Source organism: Drosophila rhopaloa, unplaced genomic scaffold (genome assembly GCF_018152115.1).
Source record: "Drosophila rhopaloa isolate 14029-0021.01 unplaced genomic scaffold, ASM1815211v1 contig_153, whole genome shotgun sequence".
Classification (NCBI taxonomy): domain Eukaryota; kingdom Metazoa; phylum Arthropoda; class Insecta; order Diptera; family Drosophilidae; genus Drosophila; species Drosophila rhopaloa.
Window position 1 is genome coordinate 849,441 of NW_025335032.1, and position 10,105 is coordinate 859,545.

Here is a 10,105-nt window from a genome sequence, read left to right on the forward strand (position 1 = left end):
ACTTGCAATGAATTGTATTTAAACTATCATTGCTTAAAGGTCTTAAGGGACTTGAAGCCTGATAAATTGGAAGAGAAAACACTGAATGTAGAGTCGGTCCTCCAATTCCAAAAGCAGCTTTTCCAGTCGGAGCACATAATAAAACCTTTGCTGAATCCGTAGCACCAGGAAGCTTATTTGCTCGCCAAGTCACGGACTGATAGATGGTAGAAAGCTTTTTCCTACACCGGCCCCTCCTCCAACATATTCGTAAAAAATATTTTTACAAACAACATTATGCATCACATGTGCGTAATATTGTCTTTGTTTGTAGTTGAGGGATTGAGTTAGCGGGCAAAGGTCATCATTGATATTTGGAACTGCCAAAGCTCTAAACTCTTCGTCTAAAAATTGGGAGGTTCATCCGCATCAGGATCATTATCTCCCCTATCCTCTTGCAAATCTTCCAGAACTCTTTCTAACTCCATATCATCAAACACATCATAGTTCCTTTTCATTTTCTTAATGGCTTCATGGTTTACACGGAATGTGTTTTCAATGTCGTTGGAAAGAAGATCAGCTTCTTCATTTCGCCAAGGATAGAAGAGCATTAAATGCTCTCGTAAATAATCGGAAGGTGAAGAGTTAATGCTAAAGCGAACCCATCTTAGAATCCACCGAGTTGTTTAAAAGTCGCTCTAATTCTTCATTTGAGCGAGCCAATCTAACTCGTTTGTCTGGATGGCAAGTGTCTAAAAAAATAGTACCTTCACTTGCTTTTTGGGCCGATATTTCTGTAGCGTTAATAAACTTATTCTCTAGGTGCCGTAATTTCCTTTTAATAGAAATATTGCCATGGTTATGTTAGCCATGGTTCGTTTAGTGAAATGTTGTGCTTTCTGCAGAGCTCGGTATTCACTAAGTACCGTACAGCTTCAAGGACCCGAGTGGGTCGAATAGTTTCAGTCATGAAATTGTGAGCGTACTCTAGTCTCCTTTTTAACTGGACTTGGATGACATGGGTAGAGTCAAAAGAGCGCGGAAGCGCAGTCACAATATCGGGAACTGAAACTGAAAACGGGAACATTCACCACTGCCCCTCTGATTTCACATTGCCTTTCATAGTTGAGGGAAATAATCCTCATAAAGGGGATTCTCGGTGAAATAAGGCGTTCTTCGAGGCAGGTGAGTCCATTTAAGGGGGTATATACCTTTTTTTTTTCGAAAAAAATAGGAAAGTTTCGATTTTTGTATGTATGTAACTATTTTTTTTATGAATGAATGATTATATTTTCTGAAAGTTTAGATTGTTGACAATGTTTATGCAAAAAGATTTGAAAAAATATTTAATAGTTTTTAAGGTGTGGCTGTTTCTCTTCAACGGCTTTTTTTTAAGAGCCTTGCGGAGATAATTCCTCAGGACAAACGGGTCAACTGATACCGAAAAAAAAAATATTTCATTAGTTTAAAGAAGTATCCTGTTCTTGAACGAACGTTTATAAATTTTTTTTTTTTGTGGATACGGGAACGTTTGATCCAAAAAATTACCTTTTTGGCCGCTAAAATTCTTAAAAAACTATCTATTTCGGCGAAATAAAATTTTTTACATGAAACAACGAACATATAAAAAAAAATTTGAAGAAAATCGGTTCAGTAGTTTTTCGCCAATCCATATCACCGCAAAGTCATTTTTCAAAAAACTCCATTTCGAGATGTTCGCCTTTAAAGTTTCAAGTTTGGGTTTGGGCGGGGAGGAGGCGCGCGGCTAGGAGCGATGTAACTTTTTTTCTACTGCTCAAATCTCTATGAAAATTTGGGGAAATGTTCTCAAGAAATTGTTATTTAAGACAAAGCAAAAAAATTCCGATTTTTTGAAAATGAAAACGTTATATACCCCCTTAAGCACTCCGTTAGCAAGGCAGAGTGATGGGAGTTTGCCAAGAGAGATGGCACGACGACAAGTGTGGCAAAAGTTATATTTGGCGGACGGACAGGAAAATTTTCTTGACAAATAAAAGGCGTTGCCAACGTTTAGGAGAGGAAATTTAGAAAAGATAGCCAGGATGTATAATCCACTTACCTGCGAACGGAACCATGTTTCTCCACAGCAAATACAAATAGCCGATGGGCTTTTCTTTATGTTCCTGTGATACAGATCGCTCGCTGATGCTCGAATCCTATTTCGTTGTTGTCCTCGTTCCTGTTCCAGATCATCCTCTTGAGCTCTTGCGTCCATGTTTCGTTGCGACTGCCTTTGGGAGGCATCCAGTCGATTTTGGGGATCTATTTGCCGAATTTGTTATTCCCGAATCCTCCGCTGTTGTCGTGTTTCCCGGCGTTGTGAGGTGTTTATCCGTTGCTCCTGTGATCTTGCGATGGGATTTCTTCTGGTTGCTCTCCTGTTGTCGGCGTCCCATTCCCGTTCTCGCTGCCTGTCTTCCGTATCTTTTCGTCGCTGTTGGTGCTCTCCAGTGTTCCTTTTCTGTTCCCTTGCACGTGCCTCTGGGTCCTCGCGATGAGCAGCTCGCGCTGCGGCGTTCGGTACTCCGGAATAGTCCTCCGAGTAGAGTACTCAGCATTGTTTCGCAACTGCTTCTCAGAGTCCTGTCGACGGGTCGCCCGTGCCTCCATATCCCGATTCCGCTCTGAGACACGATAGTCCAGGTCCTGTGGGCGATTCGTATGTCTTTCAGGATCCTGAATACGCTCCGCATAACGCATTTCAGGGTTAGTCCTCGGAGACGCATGCTCAGCGGAGGTTCGCAACTGCTCTTGTCTTCGCTCCTCCGAGTCCTCCCGACGAGTTTGTGCGCTTGCGCTTCTGCGTCTCGAATCCGTTCAAGGTTGCGAACCCTTTCGCTTCCTCTCCGCTGCGCGCATACAGTGGATTCCTGAGCACGACTTTCTTCCCGAAAGTTAGGGTTATTGCCGCGAGCATTGGCGATATGTTGAGAGTTCCGAGCTCTTATTTGGGACGCATTCCGTTCATAGCGGGCTCTACTGCGGCTTAAAGCAGCTTGGCGGTGTTGCTTTTGGGACAAGCGAGTTACACGTGTCATTTTTTATAATGCTGTGTGAAAAAAATGAAAATAATGGAATGATTGCAGATAAAATAACCTACATGGAATTGCACGGGTATAATAGGAGTTTAAGAGAATTTGAAAGTTAAGGAGTTATTAGCAAAATATACTTACCAAAGTTTGTGTTTCAAATATTACTTGAAAACAATTGTTAGCACGCTATTAACGTACTTTTAATTTTTATCACATGTAAAAATATGTTGTAATTTGGAGTATTATTTACAAAGTAACAAACTGGTCACATCACTCACACAAAAACGACCCCGACATTGTACTTCACCGTGAAAAGAAGAGACACGGCTTTTTAGAAAATATAGTTATAATTTCCTATGAACTTAACGTTCACTTGTGGCGTTATTATTTCGGAACGGATTTACTGGGGGTGATTCACGCAAGGAATTCCACAAATTCTCACAGGTTATGGGCCCAGTCTAACCAAGAGAACCCAGGAAGTTTTTCTTAATCTTGTACGGACGAACCAAGTCGCGAAATCAAAAATGGCGGGTGCGTTCATCAAGATCGAGGCGCTTAATGCAGAAAACTACGATACGTGGAAATTAAAGATGCGTGCCGTATTAGTAAAAAACGATTTATGGGAGTATGTAAGCGGTACACAAGAATGCCCGTCTGAAGAAGACAAGAAGGTGGCATGGTGGCGGCAAGATGAAAAGGCCCGAGCGTACATAATATTGTCCATTTGCGCGTCCGAGTTGCCACTACTGGACGGTTGCGAAACTTCGCATGCTTGTTGGTTAAGACTTCAGGAGCAGTTTTAATCAAGAGGCCCCGTGCGAAAAGCTGGCCTATTGAAACGGATCGCGCTATCACGAATGTCTGAGGATGGAGATGTACGCCAACATATCCATGATTTCTTCGACGCCGTGGCCAAACTCAAGGAAATTGGAGTTGAAATAGGTTACGATCTGTTAGCAATACTATTACTAGACAGTTTACCGGAATCGTACGAAACATTTCGGTGCGCAATGGAATCCAGAGACGACTTGCCAGGTCCAAGTGTACTTCGTGACAAAATTCTAGAAGAATCTAGTGCGCGTAAAACAAAAATCGAACGAGATGATCAAAGCGCAATGTACGCAAGCCGGCATAAGTACAGCAAGCAGAAGTACAGCTATGCGAAGGAAACGGCTCCAAAGGAGAACAGAAAATGTTTCGCCTGCAATAAAATTGGGCATCTAGCGCGGAACTGCACGTGGAGACGAAACACTAGACAGAGTGAGAAGTCCGACGAAAAAGGGAATATGGCAACAACGCTAAATATTGCAGAAGAGGTAAACGGTGCAGCAGCTCTAGGCAGTATGTGGTGTATTGATAGTGGGTGCACATCTCATATGAGTTCAAACGCGAGACTATTTAAAAATATAGAGACCACTGATAAAAAGCTGCATTTGGCAAATAAGGAAACAACCAAAGTAAACGGAGTCGGCGATATAAACGTGCAAATCAGAACAAACGACGTAAAACGTGAGAGCGAAGTAACACTGAGAGAAGTTCTGTATGTGTCTGATCTACGCCAAAATTTATTATCTGTGTCGAAAATTACAGACAAAGGTTTTGAGGTGCATTTTCGGAAAAATTATGCAGTCGTTTTAAACAACGGGAAAGAATGGTTAATTGCTAAACATTTTGGAGATGACAGAAAATCAAAACAATTTCGATTTGTGGCATCGCAGAATGGGTCACCTAAATAGAGGTGATCTAATAAGTATGGCAAGATCAGGAAAAGTGCATGGTTTGGAGCTTGGTGAGAACTTAAACCCATCCGAGTGTGAAGTCTGTATCAGTGAAAAACAAACAGTGTCTTCATACAAAAGGGCGGATGATAAGAGAACCAGCTGTTTATTAGAAATTGCACCGCAAATATTTTGTCACCTTTATAGATGATTACAGCCGCTATTGTGAGACACATTTTCTTAAGCAGAAATCTGATGTATTCGAGGCTTTCAAGGCCTATAAAGCCTCGGCGGAAAACTTTACAGGCAGGAAGATTAAGGCTCTTCAATCGGACAACGGCACCGAGTATTGCAATAAGGCAATGGAAAATTTTTTCAAGACACATGGAATAAGGAGACGACTAACTACACCGCACACGCCGCAACAAAATGGGATTGCGGAGCGGCACAACCGTACTTTAATCGAAATGGCCCGAGGCATGATGAGGCAGTCTGGGGCACCACCATCGTTTTGGGCAGAAGCGGTAAACACGGCAAGCTACATCCGAAACAGATGTCCGACAAAGGCTTTAGATGGCGGAATTCCTTATACCCAGTGGACAGGTAAAATACCGACTGTATGGCATCTGCGTATTTTCGGTACAAAAGCATATGCACTTGTTAAAGGCAAAAATCAAGGCAAGTTCGAATGAAGGTCGGAAGAGTGCATTCTGGTTGGATATGACTCAGAGTCCAAAGCGTATCGTTTTTATTCGCCGAAGAGTCGAGTGACTTTCGTAAGCAAAGATGTTAAATTTTTGAATATTCCAGGATTTAACAGCGTTCACTCCGAGTTCTACGATGACGAGCAAGAAATCGGCGTTGAAATCCAAACAAAGCAAGAAGCCGATCTAAGTCATCCGGAAGACCACGATGATGACTCATCAAGCGACGAAATGGTGCAACCAAATGCGCCGAAACATGGTAGAAGACGTCCCAAAATAGAAAGAAATGGGAAACCCGGTAGACCGCGGAAAATGTATCACCCAACGCAGAAAGAAATAGTTGAAGATGCCGATTTGACACCGAAAGACGTATTTGAGGAATGCGAATGTGTTTACGTAGCCATCACGGATGATCCGGAAACCCTTGACGAAGCGAAGAGCTCCGTTGATTCTATCGGCTGGTCCCAGGCAATAGAGGACGAATACATGGCCCACATTATCAACAAAACGTGGGAGATCGTTGAACGGCCAAGTGACAGAAAGTTTATCGGAAACAAATTAGTGTTTCGAATCAAGGACGATGGCTCTAATACAGGAAAGAAGAAAGTTCGACTTGTAGCGAAAGGCTGCTCTCAGCGTCCTGGAGAGGATTTTCAGGAATCGTTTTCCTTGGTGGTGCGATCTACGTCAATAAGGCTATTGACAGCTCGAGCAGCAGAATTTGATATGCAAATCCATCAGATGGACGTCGTCACTGCTTACCTCAACGGCGAGCTAGAAGAAAAGGTGTACATGAGTGTTCCCGATGACTTCATGGAGTTTGCGCGGCGATTAAAAGCAGGTGGACCCATCGGATCCATACAGATTGCAGCTGATCCCAAAATTGTGGCTATGGCAAATGAGCTGACCGCAGGAGAAAAGAGAGCCACAAATCCCACATGCCTAATCAAAAAGGCGCTTATGGCTTACGGCAATCAGGTTTGCGCTGGTACTGCAAGCTCACCGAAAAACTTAAAGAAATTGAATGCGAGCCAACGAAACAGGATCCATGTTTTTTCGCAAAGAGAAAAGGGCAGAAAATTTTGTTTATCACTATTTATGTCGACGATTTATTGTTAGCCACAAATCATCCAAAATGGCTTATTCAAGCGAAAGATCATTTAAACAAGGCGTTTGAAATGAAGGATATTGGTCCTGTTAAAAACTGTTTGGGTATTGAATTTGATCAAAACTTGCAAAAGCGTACTGTTTCAATGTCACAGCAAAAGTACATTAATATAACTTTGAAGAGATTCAAATTGGTTGATTGGAAACCTGCTGCAACTCCAATCGAGGCGAAGTGCTCACTTAAACGACCGGAACAACCCAACGAAAATGTAATGGAAAGGTATCCATATCAAAGTTTAATTGGCACTTTAATGTTTATTTCAGTTATGACCAGTGCTGGGACATACCTAGATACTTTTACCCAGGTACGTACCTAGGTACAATTTTTTGGTACCTTTTACCTTACCTAGATAAATATAATTGGGTATCTTTTACCTTACCTAGCTACAGATTTTTATATACGTTTGGAATTATTAGGTATTGAACAATGCTCTGATTTAAAATAGCCAAATCTGACTGCGACACTGAAATAAGCTTAGTCCACCACATCTCCACGTCATGGTACACGTACGTTTCGTTTCGAAATTGTAATAGTCGGAACGCAGAATTAAAAGTCAGTGGAACTTAGCCATTCTCATGTTCGTTTTGTGAAGTAACCTTTGCATTGCCGAAAAAGAAAATATAAATGTATAAAGTATTGCCAGTAATATTAAATGGCACATTTTTTAAGCCGGACTGCAAGTGCGTGTTGTGTCTCAATAAAACAATCAAATTTGATGATAAATCTGCACAAACATATTTGAGAATGAAAATATGACTAGGGGTAAAATCGCAGTTTTATTGTATATTATACTGTGCACTAATGTATGTACGTATCACCACATCAATGTATTTATGAAACCCAAGTGAATTTGGCGCTCAACAATGCCGTATGTACGTTAACATGCATGTATAGTCAAAAGTTTCTACATATGTACGGAATTTTTGCGCGCCAAATACACATTTACTCTTGTACATCTTAAGAAAAAAGTGTATTTGGCGCGCAAAAATGCCGTATGAATACAGCATATACAAATGAACAATATATAGTCAAAAGTTTCTACATACGGAATTTTTGCGCGCCGAAATATGTAAAAGGGGGTTTCATAAATGCATTAATGCACGTAAAACTCTACATTTATGCATGCCGTGTGTTTTAAAAATGTATACACACAATTAAGCCTATGGGCTTAAAAATTTTGACTTAATTTAAAAAAATCTTCAACAAACTTAGGGGGTTCATCCAAGCAGTTACACGGAGTAAGAGGCCATGAAAGCTAAGAAAACTGAAACTAATAAGGAACTTTCTAAGGAAAATTCAAAATCGTTTTTCGGTTCCTTGAGTTCAGCCCAGGTAATTACATTAATGACAAAATTTAATAACTCAATATATAATATAATAATGTGTATTTATTTAAATATTTGCAGATCAATCAGAAAGTGTGCCACTACATCGTGGGGGAGATTTTACCAAAATTTCACGTTGAGCATTACACAAATTTAACAGCTTAACATAAATATAAACGCATTTTGGATGTATTCCTAAAATGCAATGAAATTCTGCCCAGCTCAGCGCGAGTTGAAATATTTTTTTAATTGTGAACCCCAATACGAAACAAGCTGGGGGACGAGTTTTTCGAAAAATTAGTTATGTTAAAAAAAGACAACATTTAAATTTTGATTGTTATATGAAAATGAAAAGATAATGTTATTTTTAAGAGGACTAAAACCTGAAACCTAGTCTTATTTTAAGTTGAATTGATTCGCCAATGTAATAAATCAAACAAACAAATAAATAAAACAAAAAAATCATAAAAATTAAAAACACTCGGAAAATGAAGTATCTTTACCGTACCTAGGTATTTATTTTTGCCAAAGAGCTTTTACCTTACTTAGGTAAAAAAAACAGTACCTTTCCCAACACTAGTTATGACTCGACCAGACATCGCCTACGCCATGATACAATAACATAAGGTAGTCTCGTCGGCTGTCTAAACGTTCAGGTTTTGGTCAGTGCGTGTTCGTCTTTCGAAGGGAAAGGTTGTCTGCGGACGAATTTTTTAGGAAATTAACCCTTGAGCAACATGACATTTTGCAATGTGTGCCGCAAACACGTCGATGACGTAAAGGCACCGAAATGTTTGGAAAAAAGAGCGCTGTGGGAGGAATCGCTGTGATACTTTTAAAATAACAAATAATGTAAACGAAACTTTAATAATTGCAGCCGAAAATGTTAATATAAGTTTAGACATAAAAAAGTTTTATTTTAAGATTAGAATATATTTTAGAATTAAGAATCTTAACAAAAGACTCAGTATTCAGAGACAAAAACAACGCCTAATTTCAAATTCAAAATTATTAAAAATTAAATTATAAAAAAAATTAAACTACTTTTATTAGGAAAGGCAAAAAAAACCCCCTGAACCATCTAAGGGTTAATCCACACATTCTATTGTCGCTCTGCTCGCACTTACTAAACAGTTCCCGTCTCACTCGCACTCATTGTTTTAATAGTAGGGTACCAAAATTTGCCGACGAGACTACCTTATGTTATTGTATCATGGCCTACGCAGTGAACTTCTTAAGTCAGTTCAACTCGAGCTACGATGCTAACCACTGGAAAGCAGCTAAGCGAGTTCTTCGATATCTACTTCAATCATCACTTGTATCAATTAATTTATATATGGTTATTTTGTGGGCGCGTGTTGTAATTTGGAGTATTATTTACAAAGTAACAAACTGGTCACATCACTCACACTAAAAACGACTTCGACATTGTACTTCACCGTGAAAAGAAGAGACACGGCTTATTAGCAAATATAGTTATAATTTCCTATGAACTTAACGTTCACTCGTGGCGTTATTATTTCGGAACGAATTTACTGGGGGTAATTCACGCAAGGAATTTCACAAATTCTCAAAAAATACTTTGGCACACTTTGAATTTTTTCACTGATAAAAATTACTTTGCACTGTTAAAAAATACTTCTTCTCTCTTTAAATGTTTGCACTTGTAAAAATACTTTTCACAGACTGACAGAGTAACGTCGTAAGTCGATCAATTTTTTCATTGACTGATCTACGGATTATAGGATTTCTGAATATATAGCCCAGTTAGGTAATGTCCCAAATAAAAAAGAATTATCCATTGACCATTTAAAGGTTACCTAGTTTGACCCTTTTCAAAAAGGCAATAAAAATTCATGTTTATTTTATGTATTTAGGTGTTATGAATCATTTTGGTCCTAATCTGTAGTGCTATTGTTTCCGATTCGACCAATAAATTGCACTCATACCTGCGTTACCGGTTGCGCAATTCCGGTCCTTTGCACAATTCTTGCCCCTTACACGTGTTCATTGAACCAATTGACAGTTTGCCAAATTTTACCTGTTACCAGGTTATAATGGGATAATCCCGTGGATTTCTTTAAATGTCTCTGTTACTAATCATTACTGTCACCGTTACTGTCACTCCCTGAAGAAGTATGAGTATTAAGAATGTATA

The 10,105-nt window shown here is 39.6% G+C and overlaps 1 long non-coding RNA gene across 1 annotated transcript; it reads left to right on the forward strand.

The window, feature by feature from the left end:
- Nucleotides 1-7,000: 7,000 nt before the first annotated feature.
- LOC123037193 lies at nucleotides 7,001-8,484 on the forward strand. Its single transcript, XR_006417394.1, has 3 exons — nucleotides 7,001-7,384; nucleotides 7,835-7,954; nucleotides 8,029-8,484. It is a non-coding gene; the product is annotated as an uncharacterized LOC123037193 (long non-coding RNA).
- The last annotated feature ends 1,621 nt before the right edge of the window (nucleotides 8,485-10,105 follow it).